Source organism: Natator depressus, chromosome 11 (assembly GCF_965152275.1).
Source record: "Natator depressus isolate rNatDep1 chromosome 11, rNatDep2.hap1, whole genome shotgun sequence".
Taxonomy (NCBI): domain Eukaryota; kingdom Metazoa; phylum Chordata; order Testudines; family Cheloniidae; genus Natator; species Natator depressus.
Window position 1 is genome coordinate 74,621,094 of NC_134244.1, and position 19,701 is coordinate 74,640,794.

A 19,701-nucleotide genomic window follows, 5' to 3' on the forward strand; every position below is an offset into this window, starting at 1 on the left:
CGGTTCCAAACATAAGAAAGGCCAGACTGGGTCAGAGGAAAGGTCCATCTAGCCCAGTATCCTGTCTTCTGACAGTGGCCACTGCCAGGTGCCCCAGAGGGAATGAACAGACAAGACTCATCCAGTGATCTGTGCCCTGTCACCCATTCCTAGTTTCTGGCAATCAGAGGCTAGGGACACCAAAAAGTTGATAAGCGTCTGGTGTACGTACCATAGCAGGGCAAAGAGCTCTTCTGTGTCGGTCCCGGTTCCCTAGTCAAATGCAGAACCCGACACGAGATTTACAAGCTTCTGCAACCATTTATAATGTCTGTTGAGGATGTCCCACGTGGTCCTGTCAGATTTCAAAGGCACTTCCTGAAAAGCTGAAACCAAGAGGAAATGGGTTGAAAAGCCCCTGGTGCTGATGTGCCTGGTGCCTAGGAAACCTCCACTCCCGATGGCCATTGCCCCCTGCTATTCGCTCCCCCAGAGTCTAAGGGCACGAGAACAACAACTCCGCTCCTCCCAAAATAGCCCTGGACAGAGAGGAGACCCCATTCTTGTCACTTCCCCCTCCGCCGGCCTACACCCCTACACACACCCCTACACACAGACGGTTGGGGGCACTTGTTCTTTCGATGGAACAGGAAAGTGACAGCCGCAGCGACATTAAACCATCCAACATTTAGGCCGAGATCCACAAAGGGATTTCGGCTCCTAATGTCTGCTGAAATCCTTTGTGGCCCTGTGCCTTCATTCCTGAAGAGATCACAGGGACAAGTGTTTCCCATGTGCCCTCATGGGATTTCCTAGGAGCTGATAACCAATCTCGGAGTGAATCTCCCTGGCCTGCAATCACTCCATTCCAGGGAGGGCAGGTGATGAGGGTAATTGTCATCATCATCATCATCCTTAATAACAACGGCTCTTTTCAATTCTGTCAGGCCTTCCATTACAGACTTTCAGACCTTTATGAAGACACTTTCCCCACACAGCTTTAAGGCTACGTCTACACTAGGAGCTAGAGATGGAATTCCCCTGCTCCCATACACATATTGTGGTACCTCGATGAAGCTCGCATGACCATCCTTCTTCCTTAAACGCTGTCCTTAGACAGAGAGGGACCTGTGTCCACATTCAAACCTGTGTTCGGGCCCTGTGCTGCACCCCTGTACTTCCCACAGAGGCACAAACACACAGAGGTATTTCCTTACCTTCATACAGGCGGGAGATGCCATCTTCATTCACTGTTTCAGACAACAAATTGTAGTAATGGCGGATAGTATTTCCTAGACATACAATGAATACAGTGCATCTCATTACTTTTCAAATCCTTCGCTGAAAACTGCTAAGGATGCAGCCATTCCCCCAAGACAGCCCTTCAGAAATTAAATACATTCCTTACATCTGTTCACAAAGCACATTAGATAAAGCATCAGATGCCCAGCAGTGACTGAGAAGCTGATTTCCAAAGGAGATTGAATTCACAACAAACCAGCATGATGTGAATTCAATCTCCCCTGGGCGCAGCCAAAGAGCTGTTGTGGGCAGGGGAAGTTGGTGCAGTTGATACAGCTAAGTTGCTCCCTTCATCTTGGAATACATGTTAATTCTCTCTCTCTCTCTCTCTCACACACACACACACACACAGACACCCCGTTGTAGGATTCTGGTGCTGTCGGAGGGAACAGAGCAGCCGTCTAGAAAAGGGCTTTGAAGGAAACATTTAAGAAAGCGCAAGTGAATTTCCTCTGCTTACCAATGAACAAGGCTGCAGAGTGTCGTATTGTTGTCTGGGAGCTTTCCAGGTACTCTAGGGCCTGGAACAGGAATTTGGGGATGTGGCTCTTGTTGTTCTGCATCTGGAAAGAAAGAAGGAAGAAATGCACAATATACAAATGACATGTTCTCCCCACAGCGAATAGTCCAGGAAAGCCAAAACATATAGCCAGGCCATGGCAGCCGCCAATACGAACCCATACACCAGAGCAGCACCTCTCTGAAGTCACTGTTGTGTTCTCCAGAACCTCCGCTTTCATTTGAAAAGACAAAAGTTTGGAGGTCTGACAGTTGTGGAGAAAAATGTCAAAAATGTGAACGGATTGTAACTCCTGCAGAAATGAACCAGCAGAGAGCCTGGAATAGCGTCTTGCAACCCGACCGAAGCGGATGGGTACTCAGGCTGTGGGGTTCGAAAGGTCTCCCTCAAGTCCCCATTCACCCCTCTCAAGGCACAAGGAATTCACCTACCAAGCACTTCCCGACACACTTCAAGAGCTGTGAGGAGCCATCCCAGGCCATGCTGCGGAACAGCCTCTTCAAATGAGCCCAGCCGAGAAACATTGCACAGCGGAAGAGCGTCAGTTTACATCGCTGCAAGAGAAGGGAGACCAAGAGGGTTCTCACTGCGAGAGGGATAGTGTGGGGGACACTGGACCTTCTCCACCCCTTGTGCTGTGTGCTGTGAGGATGGATGAGGCACGAGGCTCCAGCATGGAGTGAAGCCGGGAGGAGACTCTGCTTGGCAAGGGGCTCTGGCGATGACTGGAGTGGGGGCCCCAGAGGATTCTGGCTCTTTGCTCTGAAGGAAATAATGACCGTGGCACTTACCAGTGTCACACTCTCCTCCTGGTCTGCAAGATGCAGCAGCAGCGGGAGCAAGCAGTGGATGATTTCCTGCTGCACGAGGGGTTTGTCCGGGTCCTGCACCCTGCTCACCACGTTGCCAAGCAGTGAAATGGCAGCTGAGCGCACACTGCCCCTCTCCTGGCAATGACACACAGGGGGTGGGGACCCCCAGTTAAAGCCAGGCAGTATCAGAGCAGAACGCGACAGAGTCATAATCCGCCCGCTGCTCCGGTTCCCCCTGTGTGAACTGACTTGGCTGGCGGGAGCAGGGCGGACACCAGGCCAGCGCCATAGACATCTTGTGCAAGGCCTGAGACCCTGTGCAGGACAGCGCAGCCCCAGGGTGTCCCAGAGGCAGTTTCTGTCTGGAGAGCCCAGAATCCCAGAACCCGAGAAGATTTGGGGAGAGGGAGGGAAGTCTGCTGGAGACTGGTCTGGGGAAGGGGAGAAGCCGCTGCTGGAGCCTTGCAGGGATGCGCTGCTACAAAACACAGCATTTCTTTTGCTCTTCGGTGCCCCCGAGAGCCGAGCCATTCCCGACCCACCTGAGGGGTGGGAGCCAAGGAGATGGGGAGAGAGAGACAAGGGCATCAGAGACAGGTGGGGGGGGCATGGGCTTCTCCTGGGGTTCCAAGCCTTACGTCATCAATGAAGGGGCGAAGGCTGACTGCGATGTCCTGGGAGATGGAGCCAAGGCCCTCCCTCTTGAGGAGGTAGATGATGTCTCCAGCTTTCTGCATGGCCTCCTTGACACACCCTCCATCCCGGTCACAAAACCTGGCCACGGTTCCTGGCAGCTGGGCCTGTAACCATCTCACCTGCACGAATGAAGAAGGCAACTCATTACTTTCCAGGGTGACAGCCTGGAGCACATGCTGGACCACTCCCACCTAGGAGAAACCACGGATGGCACAGCCCCCCAACGGGGCAGAAAGTCGTTCTCCTGTCACTCTGTGCCCGCTGCTCACTGTAACCTTTGTCTTTGCTCACCCCACCTCCCCCATTGCATCCCATCTGCAATCAGGGCTCAGCTCACAGGAGCAGGGAGCACGTCATGCCTTGATTTGCTCAGGAAAACAACTCCACCATTTGAGGGCTGTGTGTTAAACAACAAGGCTTGTGTGGGGATCTGGCTCTCATTTCCGAGCTATCTGAGAGACATCGGCTTCCTCGGTCCCCTGGGCAATCCACGCCTCTTACCTTTTCTGGCTGGAACACAATACTGCCAAGGCCTCGCAGACTGAGCTTACGTATGACGGGATTTGTGTCTTTGCTCCATTCCATGAGCTGCGCCCGGAGCTCTGATTTTGTCAGCACTGTCTCAATGGAAGGACTCTGGAGAAACTGGAAAGAGCCAAATCAACATCAGGTTGAGGAACAGAGGTCTTCCTGTGGGGTCTCTGCCCTAGACAGTCGTCTTTACCAAAGGGCCACTTACTCCCACCCAAAGTCTCTGGTGCGTAGGGAGCCAGTTGCTGCTGTTTCAGTTGGTTCATTCCCAAAAGTTGGACTCATGCACAAATCACAAATCAACCCCCAGGGAAAGGGGCGTCTCCAGGCCTCATTGAGCGCCATGCAGAGACCCCTGGGACAGAAGAAAAGCACAACCCCAGGAAAAGGTGAGGAGAGAAGCAAGGCCTTGGGGCACTGGAGAAACATCCCCTCTTGCCCCATAATCCCATCGAGGCACATCCAGCCAGGAGCAATCTCACCCTGTCTCCCCCTCCCTCTCTTTGCCATGCCCCACAACCATCTTTGTGCGGAGAGGAGCTAGCTGGCGGTAAGGCTGCTGAGCTGCTGACAATGTGCCCCAGAGCTTACTGGCCTGAGCTGCTCTCCAGAAAGCTCCCTTGTGCCTGTCAACTAATGAATCTCACCTCAATACAGAAAGCCATGGCGATCGTTCTCTGCTCCTCCTCCCTCTCGCTCTGGACGATGGTGATTGCCTCTCTGAAAACTGCAGGGAGCTGAGGGTTCTCACACTCGATCATGGATCTGGAACATGGAACAGAAAGTCCCTTAAAGAAAAGGAGTACTTGTGGCACCTTAGAGACTAACCAATTTATTTGAGCTACAGCTCACTTCATCGGATGCATAGTGTGGAAAGTGTAGAAGATCTTTTTATATACACACAAAGCATGAAAAAATACCTCCTCCCACCCCACTCTCCTGCTGGTAATAGCTTATCTAAAGTGATCACTCTCCTTACAGTGTATATCTTCTGTCCCAGGGGTCTCTGCATGGCGCTCAATGAGGCCTGGAGACGCCCCTTTCCCTGGGGGTTGATTTGTGACTTGTGGGGGGCGGTGGGGGGGGTGAGAAAACCTGGATTTGTGCTGGAAATGGCCCAACTTGATTATCATACACATTGTAAGGAGAGTGGAACCGGAATATTTCACACGGAAATCCCATTCCCAAGAGAGACCCAGTGAGGAGGAAACTTTGGGCTCTTACCTTGCAATCAGGCCAACACCCTGTGAGTAGTAATATCTGGAGGCTATCGTGTCCCAACCCTGCTGAAACTGGATGATGGCAAATTCCTTCCAGTAGCCGGGCATGGAGAAAAGAGTCTTCACAGCCTCCACTGACGTGCTAAAGAGAAACAAATACCAGTGTCAGGCAACGAGATCAGCCCCAGGCATGGCAACTCTGCAGAAGTCCTGGGACACACAGCGTGGTCAGCAGTAGCTAGCCTCCCCGAGGATAGATCCAGTGTGATATCACGGTGCTTCCCTGCCCAATGGGCCCTGTCTACACTGCCGTTTCATTGAGTTTCTAACCAATTAGTGACAATGTTGCTTCTTAAGATGGTTGGTGTCATCACTCACTGTGGCTGAATACTTGATTCTTTACCGTGACAGGTAACAGGACTCAAGTGGGCATGTGGGGTCGGGTCCTTCGTTGGTGTAAGCGAGCAAAGCGATGTCAGTTTACACCACCTGAGGTGTCTTCCGGCGCTCTGGTTTTCCTATGTAGATGGAAGCCCCTCACTGTGCCCACAGAGCCAGTCGAACGGGTCCCTCTTCCTCCTGCCTGCCTGTGAGGCTGAGATCCTGCAGGGCCTGGCCCCAGGTGCTGCCGGTGTGGCTCTGTCTGCGTTTGGGGACGGAGGCCCACAGGTTTCCTCAGGAGACAGTGATGAAAGCACTGACCCTTTGGCGGGTGGCACATGTGGTTGGATGCACAAACTTGACTGCTGCCTGAGTGTGTAGGGAAAGCACCTGGCCTGTGGGTGGCGTCAGATGAGCGAGTGTGACTCACAAGAACACACGGCTCTCAACCCTTTTCCCTCAAGAGAGACCTGCACCCAACTGAGCCTGGGCCAACGACAGCACCCGAACCACTGATGGCCATAAACAGACCCCAGGTGTTTAGCAGAACAAATCTGTTCTTCCTTTTCCTTTCAGTCATTACCTTAGGGGGCTGAGGCAGCTGGATCCCTCCTCGGGGCTGGATGTCTCGCTGGCCATGTCGGTCCCTGGCAAGTGCAGATCCATCACATACTGCACTTGCCTGACGCAGAGGATGAGGAGCTGGGGAAACATTTCCAGGATGGCTTCTCGGTATCCCCAAAGGAAAAGGACCTCGTAAATGGTCTTCATGGCCTGGAGGGGGGAAAGCATTTCACTCAACTATCCCAATCTGTCCCCTGCCCCCATTGCCATTCGCGATTGTCCTTTTGTCATGTCTCCTTTCCTCTCCAGCGTGTTACAAAAGAGGATTGGCTCCTGAGAGGGGAGGAGACATTTGGAAGCTCCTGAACCTTCCCCCATTCCTGGAACGGAAGCAGGATGGAACCCTATGGAAAGATCAGAAGAGTCTGGGTGACGTTATTCCCCGTTATTTCTCTTAATGGTGCAGACCCTGTGCTTTGGCTTTCCAGCCGTGACTGGACGGGCTGAAACCATCCTGAAGAGATGCGTTCTCATAGGCCCAGTGTTTCTGGCCCAGTCAAAAGTACTGGACATCTCAAGATCCCATGCTGGGAAGATTTCTAGCCACAGTTTACAAAGCCAGAAACCTGGATACTTCCAAGAGACGCCCGAACTGCACCTGCTCACTAAAGGGCCATCTAAAGCAGAAGACGACTGAGCCAGGGTACCAGCAGATAAACCACTTAAGATCTATAACTTTTACCTGGGGGAAACTTTATTTACACCTCTTTGGTTTCATTGGAGGTGGCCAGGACACACGAAGGTCTGGTCTACACGACAGAGTTAGGTCAACACAAGGCCACTCACCCAGCATCACCCTAACTATGGAATTTCCTTCCCATTGGCAGAACTGCCCCTGGGTGCCAAATTCATAACTCCACCTCCACAAGGGGCAGAGAGTCCAAGTCAATGCAGTTCGGTCGATGCAGTGTCAGTGTAGACACCGCGTCCTTTACGTCAACTGACCCTCAGGAGCCTTCCCGCAATGCCCCACCCTGACCGAGGAATCGCGACAAGCGCTTCTGGTGAGGACGTGCCCTGCTGGCACCAGGGCTGGCTCCAGCTTTTTGGCTGCCCCAAGCGGAGAAGGAAAAAAAAGAAAGAAAAACCCGATTGAGCTGCCCCCGAAGTGGCGCTGAAGAGGAAGAGAGGGAATGAAGGACCCGCTGCCGAATTACCGCCGAAGACCCGGACGTGCCGCCCCGACTTTCTATTGGCTGCCCCAGGCCCCTGCTTCCTTTGCTGGCACCCGGAGCCGGCCCTGGCTGACACACGCAGCAAAGTGCAGCCCCACCCAAGGGATGGGCTTGCTGTGGCGGCTGTGTGCCGAGGGAGGTTAGGTCAGCTGAACTGTGTAGTGGAGCTGTGGCCTGAAGCTCAGAAGGGGTGAAGCTCACACACACACACACACACACAAAGATGCACCAACCTCCCTGCAGTGACGGGTTCTCAAAGTGAGCTCTCAAATCTCACTTACAGCCAGAGACACATGGCCGCTCTTCTCCTCCCGGCATCTCTGCTGGAGCTTGTCCAGCAGCTGCCGCAGCACCTCCCTGGTGAGCTGGGGTTCTTCACCCAAGGCCTTCCACAGCTCAAGGGCACATCTGCAGAGTCAGAAACAGAAGTCAGACCTTCCCTGCCTGGCCACCTCTCGCCCTCCCCAGGCAGAGGCTTGCAATGTAGGCAGGAAAGGCGTCTCTCAGAGGAGACACCGATCGGTGCAGGGAGGCTGAGGCTGGGCAAGTCCCTTCAGAGAACGTTGTATTTATTCCTTTCCCCTAATGGGTTATTGTTCCTGAAGCCAGCACCACTGCTTCCCAACAGTGACCATGAACTGACCACAGAGTGACCAACGCACTGCAGACTGCAAAATTCTGCTCTGTTACGCTAGGGTCAGTCCGGAGGAACTTGCCTGAACTCATTGGAGTTACTCTGGCTATCTGGGGGTGTAACTGAGACCCAGCATTTGGCCAAGTGTCTCAAAGCACCTCAACCCTACTGCAGTGTGGTGGATGGGGTCAGGCACTGAATCAGAACATGCCCTGATAGGAGAGGATTCAGGAGCTTGGAAGGGGAGATTGTACTGCCCAGCGTGACAGAGATGGAAGGAAACTACGATTGAAATCCCTCTCCTCTCTTCTCTCCATTCTTGCTGATCTAAGTCCCGCTGGTCCCCGCAGGCATCTGCAGCGGAAGACTGCAGACGGATCCAAAAGACTTCCAGTCATTTGACTTCCAAGTTTGGTGAGGAAGGTCGGACATGGTGGTCAAGCCCTGGAGACACTGAGAGCTAGGTTGGACAAATCAAGAGCAAATGGCCTGGAAGCAAGGTCTTCAGGAAGCTTGACTGAAATTCTGTGCCAAGGCTGCCGAGTTTCTACAGCTTGTGAGCACAGCCCCTGGAAAGCACTGTGGCTGTTCCAAGGAATCCAAGGAAAGGTTTACAAATCAAACACTCAAAGAAATATGAAAACCAACACTGTATTCCTCTGGTAACTGAATTGGGCAAGAAATTCCATTTCTTTCATGCTGCTCTTCAATTTGCTCTCCCATGTGACACAGATTTGTCTCTGGTCAATGCAGAACTGCATTGCAGAAGATGCCGAGGAAAGCCGGAGTTTTGAGCTCTGGCTAGGGTCCAAGTTGAGTTTCACGGCCCCTAGGAACATGTGGATTGTGTTTAAAACACCTCAGATGGATGACTCTGCAAAGTGACCAGCAATAACCAGCAGGACTCAGAGTTTACAACACATTGAGATGAAAAGAGGCACTCACCCCTCTCAGAGCTATTATTGCCGGCTGTCTGCAGACTCAGGCAGGCTGCACTGCATTTACGCTCTGGTCATGTGTGGATGATTTTTTCTCTTTTTGCAACAATAAGGGCTGGAAATTTCTGTCTTCAGAGATTTACCTCTGCTGCACAGCTCCAGAAGAATGAGTGTATTTTTTCACCAATTCCTCAGCCACGGAATAACTAGGGATCTGACGAGAGGTAACAATCCTGCACAGCGAATAGACAGATGGTCCTCATGGGCCTTTTCCATCTCTGCCTTCTCTCATGCACTAAGGAGCAGCCAGACCTCATGAGCCAGGGATGTTGAGTGAGCCTCAAAGTAATTTATTTTGACATAGTCATGGATCTGAGAGGAAGTGGGTGACCCATAGAAATCAGGACAATGCAGGAATTCTCCAGAAAACTGGCACGTCTCCATCCCGGGCAGTGCAGGAGGAGGGGTTGGCTCCTCAGCGGCTGGGCCTGGGCATCTCCTCTTACTAAGCATGGACAGCTCTCTGCACAGCAGGAAACTCCCTCCAACTGTGTGAGCCCCACGGACCCTTCCCGGCCTGTGGCCTGTCAGTGGGAGCAGGAAGAGAAATAACAGACTGAGGTGATAACAGAGCAGCTCCCTACCTGTGCGATGAGAGCGTGTGAGCCACACAGGTTAGAACCACGTCCTGGGGGTGGGAGCGAGCCAGCAAGGCCGTGGCCCTCAGCGCTGCTTTTCTGGCTCTGGGATCGCAGACGTTGTCGAGCCAGATTAAGATCCCTCCCACGACGTCTCCAACCTGGAAGAATGCCAGGAAGTTGAGGGATGGATTAATCAAAGAGTGGCCTCCTCCCAGGGAACCCCTCCTGGCAGCCCTGCAAGCCGCCTCTGACCTCAGTTTCCCATCTTGGCTCCTCCATAATCTGAAGAAAGAGGCTTTGACAAGTCCAGGAACCCCAGTCTTCCCGAGGTCTGGTTTAGCACCTTAAAGCTCAGAAACACACACAAAAGCCTTCCCCAAAACCTTACAGTGGGCAGAGCCCAAACTCCCCTGATGTCCCAGGGCCTTCCCTGCCATAGCAAACTGCTCTCAGCCCTGCTCTCAAAGGCTTCCCTGCAGGAGCCTTTCCTCAGTCTCTGCATCTTCCTGTTGCTCTTTCTAGCACAATCAGTTCCTCCAGACCAGGGGTCTCAACCTAGTTTCCATTGTGGGCCACATCCAATCCTACCTGTTTGGCCCTGAGGATGTCCCATGGGGCACAGCTCTGTGCTGATTGGGCCGCAGGTTGAGAACCACTGCTCCAGACCCCAGAGCCCATCCTAGAGATGGCAGGCCTAATGTGGAGGCTCGTCAGCAGACTAGGTAAGTGCTGCCTTGCCAGGGCTGGGGCTGTCCCACACCTTCAGTGTGGCTGGGCGTCCTCAGGGAAGTGTCAGGGCTCCAGCGGGCAGAGGACACTTTCAAAACCTGACACCGCGGATCCCCGCAGCCAAGCGCTGAATGGCAAGGGGCTGAGCCAACCTTCAAAGCACCATGCTAGTGTGTCCCAGGAACGGTTTCCTAGGAGAGGCGATTCTCCCGTCCCCCTCTCTGCGCAGCATCCCCCTGCCCCACTGCGGGCGTCTCTTACTCTCTCCATCTTGTCTCCGTGGAGAGATACGATGGCCCTCAGCTCTTCCTCTGCGGCTCTAAATCTCTCCAGGGTGGGTGTTGTCAGGCCCTGCACGGCTGTCATCAGCAGGGCGTGGAGCGGGGCTGAGGAAGGGTGCTCCCCGAGGGTCTGCAATGAACAGGGACAAAGCCTGTGGGGACTGAGTATTTCCCTCGGGCAGTTGCCCTGGAACAGTCTGTCCCCGGGGGAGGCTGCCAGCGCAGAGGGAGCCTGGAGACTCCGGCTGAGCCCGTTTCTTCAGAAGCCTCAACCGGTGCCAAGGTTTCCTCAGCCTTTCGTCCGCTCTCTGGCCCCCTCTCCTGAGAAGAGACGGGAGCCTCTCGGGCAGTGCGGGGACCCCAAGGGCCACCCCATTTCCTCCCTCTCTAGCCCCTCCTCCCAGGACGCCCAGCTTTTCTTGAGAAAGCCTCAATGTCCTGCAAAGCCCATTCGAGTTGCTCCTTGAGTGTCGCCGAGGGGTCACTGGAGAACCTGCCCCATGTCCCATCCCACCCCGAGCGCCTGAGCAGATTGGCTCAGCAACTCTGGCAGCCCACAGTGTCTGCGAGGAAAGGAGTGAGAATAGGGCCCAAAGGGAAACGCCCTCTTCCTTCCCCACCCCGCAGCGTGTGGCGCTGCCAGGAAACAGGCAGGAATCGCCGGCAGGAGAGAAAGTAGCTGAGACTGAAGGAGCGAGTCTGCCTGGCTGAGGAGAAGCCCAAACCGTGGGCCTCCGGGGCCAGAGCCCTGTGGGTCAGAACTCACTGGGCACAATGTTACTCCAGGGGGCCCGGTTCCAGGGTCACCTAAACCCAGGGCCTGGGCTGCTGGAGGCCTTTGCCCTGGTGTCTCAGGGCAGCCCCTGGGGATTGCTGCAGCTGGGCTGCGTGGCGCTGGATTAGCACCGTCTGTCCTGGATGCCCGCAGCTGAGGACGCCGTAGAGCACACCGGAGTGGCCGACTCGCATCCAGACTCCAGCCCCCCGGCACCTCAGGAGCTCCCAGAACTGCAGACTTTTGTCTGCGCTGCAGGGTGCTCTGTCACTGACAGCAAGAGTCACAACGGCGTCGAGGTGCCTTTGTAACTCGGACGGAGCCCAGATGTTGGCAGGCGGGATCGAACCTGGGATCTCAGTGCAGGAGCCGCTACCACATGAGCTAAAACCCATGCGGCTGTCAGCTCAGGCTGGAGAGCAGACTCATCGGTTCTGTCTCGAAGTGGTCCTGGTGCCACGAGATGGGCCAGAACCCCACAGCCAGGAGATACGTGGGTTACCCCGACAAGGGCAGGGATGGGCCTGGTCTGACTTTCAGCCGTGCCTGTGGGCCATGGGAAGTGCCTCAGAATCAGGCACCTGAGCCAGGCACGTCTGCCAATCCCACGAAGCACCTCTGGACTTCTTTAGGTGCCTAAACCCCCTTGTCAAACTGGGCCTCCTTCCACAACCCAGAGAAACTCGTAAAGACTGGCTGGAGTTGATCACACTTCAAGAGTGTTCCTTTTCAGCCCCCTGAGCAAGGGGCAGGTCATTCTCCTGTCAGAGATCCCAGCTCCGGGAGATATAAACACACACAGCAAGGGATGCTTTCCATGAGCACAGTCACAAAGCGTCATTACCATCGTCTTAGGGGAGATGCTCGTTAATGAGGAGACGGGAGCGCGCTCTTCTTCCTGCTCTTCTGGGCTCCCTATTTCCCACTTCTCCTTCGTCTCCGACGGCTCCTTCTTCGTCCCTGCAGCAGAAAGAAACATTCTCAACATTTTGCTTTTCCATGTCTTCTCCCTGGTTTCCAGAGGGTGGAAGCTGGGCACAGAGCCCTGAAGCGAATTGCCCCGGCTCAGACTGAAGGTTGTTGGCAGAGCTGAGCAGAGAACTCCAATCTCATGACTCTTAGCTGGGGGCTTTTACCACACGAGGCTTCCTCTTACTTAGGGGCCAGTTTCTTTTCTATTCTACTCTTCCTCTCCCCTTGCCCACCTTTCCCGTCAGTGACGGGCCACAGGCCTCATTTTGCATTTAACCCCCCAAGAAGCAATGACTCAGCTCTGCTACGGTTCCCAGCTGTGACCTGCTGAGACCTCGGGAGCATTTTCCTGATGAAAGGGACCCGATCCAGGAGAAAAGAAATGATTTCCTCCAACGTCCAGCCTCTCTGTTCCCCTTACAGCCTGAAGCAATGTTAGTACTCCCCACCCCACAGGGCCAGACCCCCAGAGGGGGGTGACCTGACATTGTCAGCTCTCCCCACCTCAGCGATGGATCTCTGCCACCCTCTCCAAGAGGATCCGGCACTAAATGGATTCCAGAGTCTGAGGTACCCATCACTGTCCCATGAGACGGCCCTGATGTGGAAGTGTAAGGGGTCTGTTGGCCCCTTACTCAAACTCAGTGGGGTTTCTGGTTGGCGAGGTCCCAGTCCCGAAAGGAAGGGGAAGGGTGGATGGGAAACCAGGACTCTGATACTGACAGACCTCAGGGGCCATGGGGAGAGGCCAACGCTCCAGGTCAGCCTGATTGGCAGGGCGGGCAGGCTAATGACGGAGTCAGGGGGTCAGAAAGGTCCCCATCCTCCACGCGAGCTGGAATTGCCTGGCTCAGGCAGCGTGGGGCCGAGCTAAGGAGAGAGCAGGGGCGCGAGCTGAGCTGGGGAGCAGAGGCGGGCCAGCCAGCGGGGCAGAGACACAGCCCAGGGAGAGCAGACCCTGGGCTGGGAGCAGGGCTGCAGCCACAGAGCCAGCGGGGCCGGAGAAGCAGCCCCGGGGCTGGAGGCAGAGCAGCAGCATCAGAGCTGAGGCAGGGTGGAGCCGGAGCTCGAACAGTGGGGCTGGGGCTGGGGCTGGAGCAGTCTGGAGCTGGGTGCGGAGAGCAACTGGGGCCAGCCAAGGGGGGACCCTGGCAAAGGGCCCAGCGCAGAGAGACACCCCCACCAAGGGTCCTTGCAGGCCAGACTGGGAGGGGGATCTGAACCCGGCGGGAAGGAGGGTCCAACCCCACAAAGCCCGGAGGTGTGTGGTCACCACCAGAGCAAGTGTCCGACCCGCAGCATCCCTGCAGCACAGCCAGGGCCGGAACTGCCCTGACGTTCCAGAGACGTGGTTTGTGATGTTCCCTGCCACAGAGCGGGGTGATGTGTTTTCCTTTCATCTTTCCCATTTTTCCTTATTCTTTTTTAAATTAATTGCTGATTAAATAAACTGTATTTGCTTTAAATCGTATGTAATGATCAGTGGGTCAGGGAAGCTCCCAGTGCAGAGAGTACCCCGGAGTGGGGACACCCTAGCCCCTGTCCTAGGTGGCCACAGCAAGGTTGGGGGTCGAGCCCCCCAGGAATCCTGGGCCCAGCCTTGTTGGGGTTACGAGGACTCTGCCAGACAGGAGAGTGGAAGGGGAGTCCTCCAGGGCAGGGAGGCCTCTGGGGAAAGGAAGTGGGAGCGAGGACTCAGATCCTTCCTCTAGCCCATTTCACCGGAGTAGTGCAGAAGCCAGGAAACTTCCCCACAATAGTGGGACCGTTCCCCTGCTTCCATAAGGCTTGTAGAGTGACTGGTGTGAGTATTCCTCACATGCTCCTTGCTAACCATGTGGTTTGTTTCCTCACCTGTAAGATCCAGTTCAACTTTGTCTTGCTTCTCCTGCAGCTTCTCCTCCTCTGACTCCACCTGGTTCTTGGCTGCTTTCTTCTTCTTCTTCTTCTTCTTCTTCTTCTTCTTCTTCTTCTCCTTCTTCAGGGAAAAGCACGTCCACCTTCTTGGAGAGGAAACCGTTCTCTCCTCATCGCTATCTGCCATCGAGTTGTCAGATTGGCTACAGACACAGAGTCTTTTCATGCCTGATAGGATCTTCCACGAGCATTTCCTTCTCGTGGGCTTCTCTGGCAAGGCCTGTTCTTGCTGGCTGATGGCAGAGCATGCCTCCATGGCTGCAGGTTGGACGAACACTGTGTTCACATGGCTCTCTCTGTGCTCCCGAGAGGTGAGTCTTTGAAAAAAGGAACGAAGCCTGGAATAGAAAGAAGGAAGAAATGGGTTTTTCTGTCCTACTCTAAAGGAAGGGAATTTGTGTGCGCAGGATTCCCAGATCCAAGAGAGTGGTCTTTTGAAATCATCTGCTCCTCTAATAGCCAGGACTGGTTCATACAACCAAGAACATAAGCAACAAAAGACTGGCCACACTGGGTCAAACGAAAGGTCCATCTATCCCTGTAGCCTGTCTTCCGACAGTGGCCAGTGCCAGGTGCCCCAGAGGGAATGACCAGAGAATCATCAAGTGATCCATTCCTGTTGCTCACTCCTGGCTTCTGGCAAACAGAGGCTAGGGAAACCATCCCTTCCCATCTTGGCTAATAGCCACTGATGGACCTATCCTCCATGAATTTATCTCGTTCATTTTTGAATCCTCTTATAATCTTGGCCTTCACAACATCCTCCGGCAAAGAGATCCACACATTAACTGTGTGTTGTGTGGAAAGAATACTTCCTTTTATTTGTTTGAAATTTGCTGCTTATTAACAAAGGTTTCAAAGGGGGCACTTGGAGTTGAACCAAGGACCATTTAATGTGCAGTCAAACACTCTATCGCTGAGCTCTACCCCCATGACTGGACCCAGCCCCAGGTGAAGACACTTGGGACCATGGTGAAAGAGGAATTCTTCTGGGGAAGTCCAAGGGCCCGTGTTATGCAGGTCAGACTAGATGATCAGGGCTGGCCTTAGAGCCTTTGAAACTGTGAATTTATGAACCTAAAGTTGCCTTTAATGGCTAGTATGAAAGTTGCTACTCCTTTCCAAGAGGAGATGCGTTGAGGTTTCCTTGGGGAGAGGCACCAGGATCCTTTGTCACAGCCTTTCTTGGACACAGCACGTCACAGCTTCTCCCCTTTTGCTCTATAACAAGAAACCTCCACGCACCAGATCTGTAATCCCGTCCTAGCCCAGTCACTGGCTCCAGTTCCTAGCCTGACTCTCACCCCATGGAGCTCACACCTCCTCTGCCAGTGGACAGACATGGAAACAGCCAAGGTCAACTTCTGTTTTCTTTGCTCATTGCCTGGGCCTAGTTGCAAAAATGCTTCATTATTAACCCCACTCCTTTGTGCACAGAATGCTGGGACTCTGGGAACAGACAGGGCCAAGCTGAAAACCAAGACACCTCTGTTCCCAGAGAAGCCAGGAAAAGGAACAAAGGATTGTCATCTAGAAGGCTTGAGGGTCTGGATGGATGGATTAGCAGCTGCAAATATGTTGACTTATTCTCAACTATTTCAAAATCTGGACTGTAGTCGCATGGGGAAAATAACCAGTAAACTTTAACTGAAGGATTTCCCATACTATTTATAACGTCCAGTCAGAACAATAGGCCACCCAAACAATGACAAAGAAATCACACCGAGACCCATGACAAATTTAGGCTGCAGTTTATTTAAACCCCTTTCCTGGAAAGGAATTGCAGGGGGGATTTGACACGTCTATTTTATGTAGCCCAGTGGGGGTATAGTACAATTTGTAGAGAGTTTTGAAGTCTCTCTCCATGAGATTATTTCTGAGAGAACTACCAAGATGGCAGCCAGGGGATGGGAGTGGAGCTGTGTCACTTTCAATAGCTTCAGATTTATTTTTTCTGCATATCTGAGCTCATTTATGTGTCTTTCAATCATGTAAATTCTGAGACCGATCTTGTCTCAATACACATATGTTAGACAATCATGACATGAGACAAAGGGTTTATATTCACTACTTGAAGGCAAGGAGTGCATTAGGGTCAACTCCAAGGGAAATACTCTTGATGGAGCTATCAATCTAAATTCTAGACCAGTTTTTTATCTTCCCTTTAGGTTATACCCATGGAAATTCACCCATACTAGTCTGCTGAAAGATAAAAGCATCGAAATCTGCCTCCAAAGACCGGGAAAGGCTGAAGCAGACGGAGAAGGGAGAGACGCCCACATTCAAATCAAAACGGAACGCTGAGACCTGACTGTTGCAACGCTGGCCCCACCCGTCCCTGTCCCGGGGGGGCCAAGCTGAGCCTGAGAAGAGCCAGAACTGACCAATGAACATTGCCAAAGAGCCCCAGTAACACGCCAGCAGCCCCCATCCACCACCCCCTCCAGCCCCCAGCACCTCCCGCCCACCGGCAGCCCCGCCCGTCAGCGCCTCCCCCTCCCTCCCCACTCCTCCCGCCCGCCGCAATCGGCTGTTCTGCCGTGCGCAGGAGGCTCTGGTGGGGAAGGGGCAGGAGCGAGGGCATGGCAGGCTCGGGGGAAGGGGCAGGGGCCTTGGGGGAAGGGGTGGAGAGGTGGCAGGACCTGGGGCAGAGCAGGGGGTTGAGCAGTGAGCACCCCACAGCGTATTGGAAAGTTGGCATCTGTAGCTCCAGCCTCGGAGTCAGCGCTGTGCAAGGAGCCGCGTATTAACCTCTGACGAGCCGCATGCGGCCCCGGAGCCCCAGGTCGGCCACCCCTGCCCGAGGGGAAGGAGGCACCAACCTGTCATGTGCGATCGAAGGAGCAGGAAAAGAATCTGGGAATTACCTTCTGTAAAAACTCATCTTTTGTCGAAAACCTGTGGAAAAAGCTGATGCAAGAAGTTGTTGACAGAGGGATAGTCCGCGTCTCTCAGCAGCTCCTTGGGTCACCAGCCGTTGTCAACCAAGCCAGTTGGCAGACTGAAGGCAGGGCAAGAATGCTGAGGCCGAACAGTCTTTGCTGTTGGCATCCGTGACCTCACAATCAGCTTAAGCATCAACACACACAGACCCCCCCACCCACCCAGAGAGACACGCACACACAGAAGCTGGTAACATTTACAACATGGAGAGATGCACCCAAACTCTCGAGGACTTTTGATTTGGGGGAGGGCATCATCGGCGCTGACTGCATGGGTGTCCCGGGGCTGGAGCACCCATGGGGAAAAATTAGTGGGTGCTTAGCACCCACCGGCAGCCAAGCTCTGCCCTCCCCACAGAGCATCTCCCGCTGACCAACTCCTCCCGCACCCTTCCAGGGCCTTCTGCCCACCACAAAACAGCTGTTTGGCTGCATTCAGGAGGCTCCCATTTGGTGGGGGAGGAGCAAAGCCATAACTCACCCAGAGATGTGATTTTATTAAATGGTTCGGAGGCTCAGAAACACGTAGAAAATGTTCTAAGGCTCTGAGCTAGTGAAAGTGCCAGTCACCCAGAGAGCAGTGGGAGCAGGTCCAAGATGTAGCAAAGAGGGTTTCCTGCAGGGAGAAGGGAAGCAGGGAGATTGCAGCTCTTTGGGACAGAGACTGTCTGTTTGTTCTATATGTATGCAGCACCTGGCACAATGGGGCCTGATACCTGAGTAGGGCCTGGACACAGTGCTAATAAAGCAAGGGCATTTGTTGAATTACTGAAGTGCCCTGAGTCCCCTGAGTGGAAAGGTGGCAGGTGAAGCAGGGGCAAACCCGAGACAGATGGGATCTGCCCAGCCTGGGGCAGCATGTGCGGGAAGGGGAAGGGGAAAGGCCATTGGGAGTGTTTCCACAGAAGCCAAGAAATCAGGGCAGCAGCCCTAGCATGGCTGAGTGAGGCTGTTTCCTGGGAGAGATCTCCACAGACAGCATTCGCGGGCAGGCTGGGAGGGATGGCCTGGATTCACTTTGGAGTGGATCCAGTGTAAATGAGACTAGAATTGTCCCAGAAGGGCCCAGATACAACAGTGACAGACACTGCAGGTGGAGCCTGTGAATAAATAAATTAGGTGCATTATTAAACAGTAGTAAAATCATCCCCCTGCTCTGTGACCCCAAGTCTGACCTTGTACCTGTCAATGGGGCATCATCACTGAATGGGGGAGCTGTTAATGAGGCGCCACAGGGATTGGCTGTAGCCCCCTCACTTGTCAACTTTTTAATTAACGATCTGGAAGTAAGTATAAAATCACTGCTGATAAAGTCTGTGGCTAACACAGCTTGGAGGAGTGGTAAATAATGCTAGTGACGGGGCCGTTGTATGGAGCAGCCTGGATAGTTTGGTAAACTGGGATTAGTAAAACAAATGCAGCCAAAAGCAAGGCCCTATAGCTGGGAATGGAGACGGGTGGCCACCCCTAGAGCCTCGGGAACGGTAGCCTGGAAAGCAGTGACTAGGAGAAGGATTTACGTGTCACAGAGGACAAAGAGCTGAACACCGACTCCCATTGCTAATGTGATCCTCGGATGTAGAAACAGGGGAGCAGCCTTGGCTTCTTTGTGTATGTAATTAAATCACCTCTTCATTTCTTTAAGTAGCTCATTGCTTGTTTGGGGGCTTTTCGGGGGGCGCGGGTTCTGCTTTGGTTTTGGTTTTGTTTAAATTTCCCGCCGGTGAGGGTGATTGGCTCCTGGTTGTGCAATCGGCTGAAAAAAAAGATTTAAAGGGCTGCTGGCTACTTCCTCTGCTCAGGAAAGTGCGGCGGGGCCATGGCCGCCGGGGAGCTGGCCGGGAGCTTCCAGGACGAAGTGACTTGCTCCATCTGCCTGGAGTATTTCACAGACCCGGTGACCATTGAGTGTGGGCACAACTTCTGCCGGGCCTGCCTCAGCCAGTGCTGGGGGGAGCCGGAGCCAAACTTCTCCTGCCCCCAGTGCAGAGAAACCGCCCTGCAGAGAGACCTGCGTCCCCACGGGCAGCTGGGGAGCCTGGCGGAGCTAGGGAAACGCCTGAGGCTGCAGGCGGGGCCAGAGCCCGAGGGGCAGAGAGTGGGTGACAGGCACCAGGAGGCTCTGAAACTCTCCTGCGAGGAGGATCAACCCCCCCTTTGCTTGGTGTGTGACCGATCCTGGGCGCACCGCGCTCGCATGGTGGTTCCCATGGAGGAGGCTGCCCAGGAGCACAGGGTAGGGAACAGCTATCTGCATGTCTGGGAGTTACAGGGGCAGCTTCTCTGCAGCTACAGAGCCCCCCGTGTGTCTGACCAGCCCTGGGTTAGAGCCAGGGAGCTGCCTAATAACGGGATTGTTGTGCAGTGGGAATTTTTCATAATATTTTGGATGAATATTGTGTGTGCCTCAGTGTCCCCTATGTGGTGCATGTTTAACACCCACAGACCCCCGTTGTCGTCAGCTGGGATCAAAGAGGGGGACCTGTGGAGCTGAATGGACGAGCCTCTACTGCGTGAGCTGAAAGACCTGTTCTCTTCTCCAAGACTGAAGGAGGTTCACACATCTTTAGTTGGTCTAGGTGCTGCTGAAGGGGGACAGAGCGCCACACCAAGCCGGCATGGGTTACACGTG

At 54.0% G+C, this 19,701-nt stretch overlaps 1 protein-coding gene across 1 annotated transcript in view; it reads right to left on the minus strand.

The window, feature by feature from the left end:
* LOC141996302 (uncharacterized) overlaps positions 1–1,299 on the minus strand; it is a 108,056-nt gene extending 106,757 nt beyond the window's left edge. Inside the window, exon 1 of the mRNA XM_074968287.1 lies at positions 1,197–1,299. The gene's annotated coding sequence lies outside the window, so the exon portion shown is untranslated. The remainder of the gene's footprint in view (positions 1–1,196) is intronic.
* Positions 1,300–19,701: the final 18,402 nt, after the last annotated feature.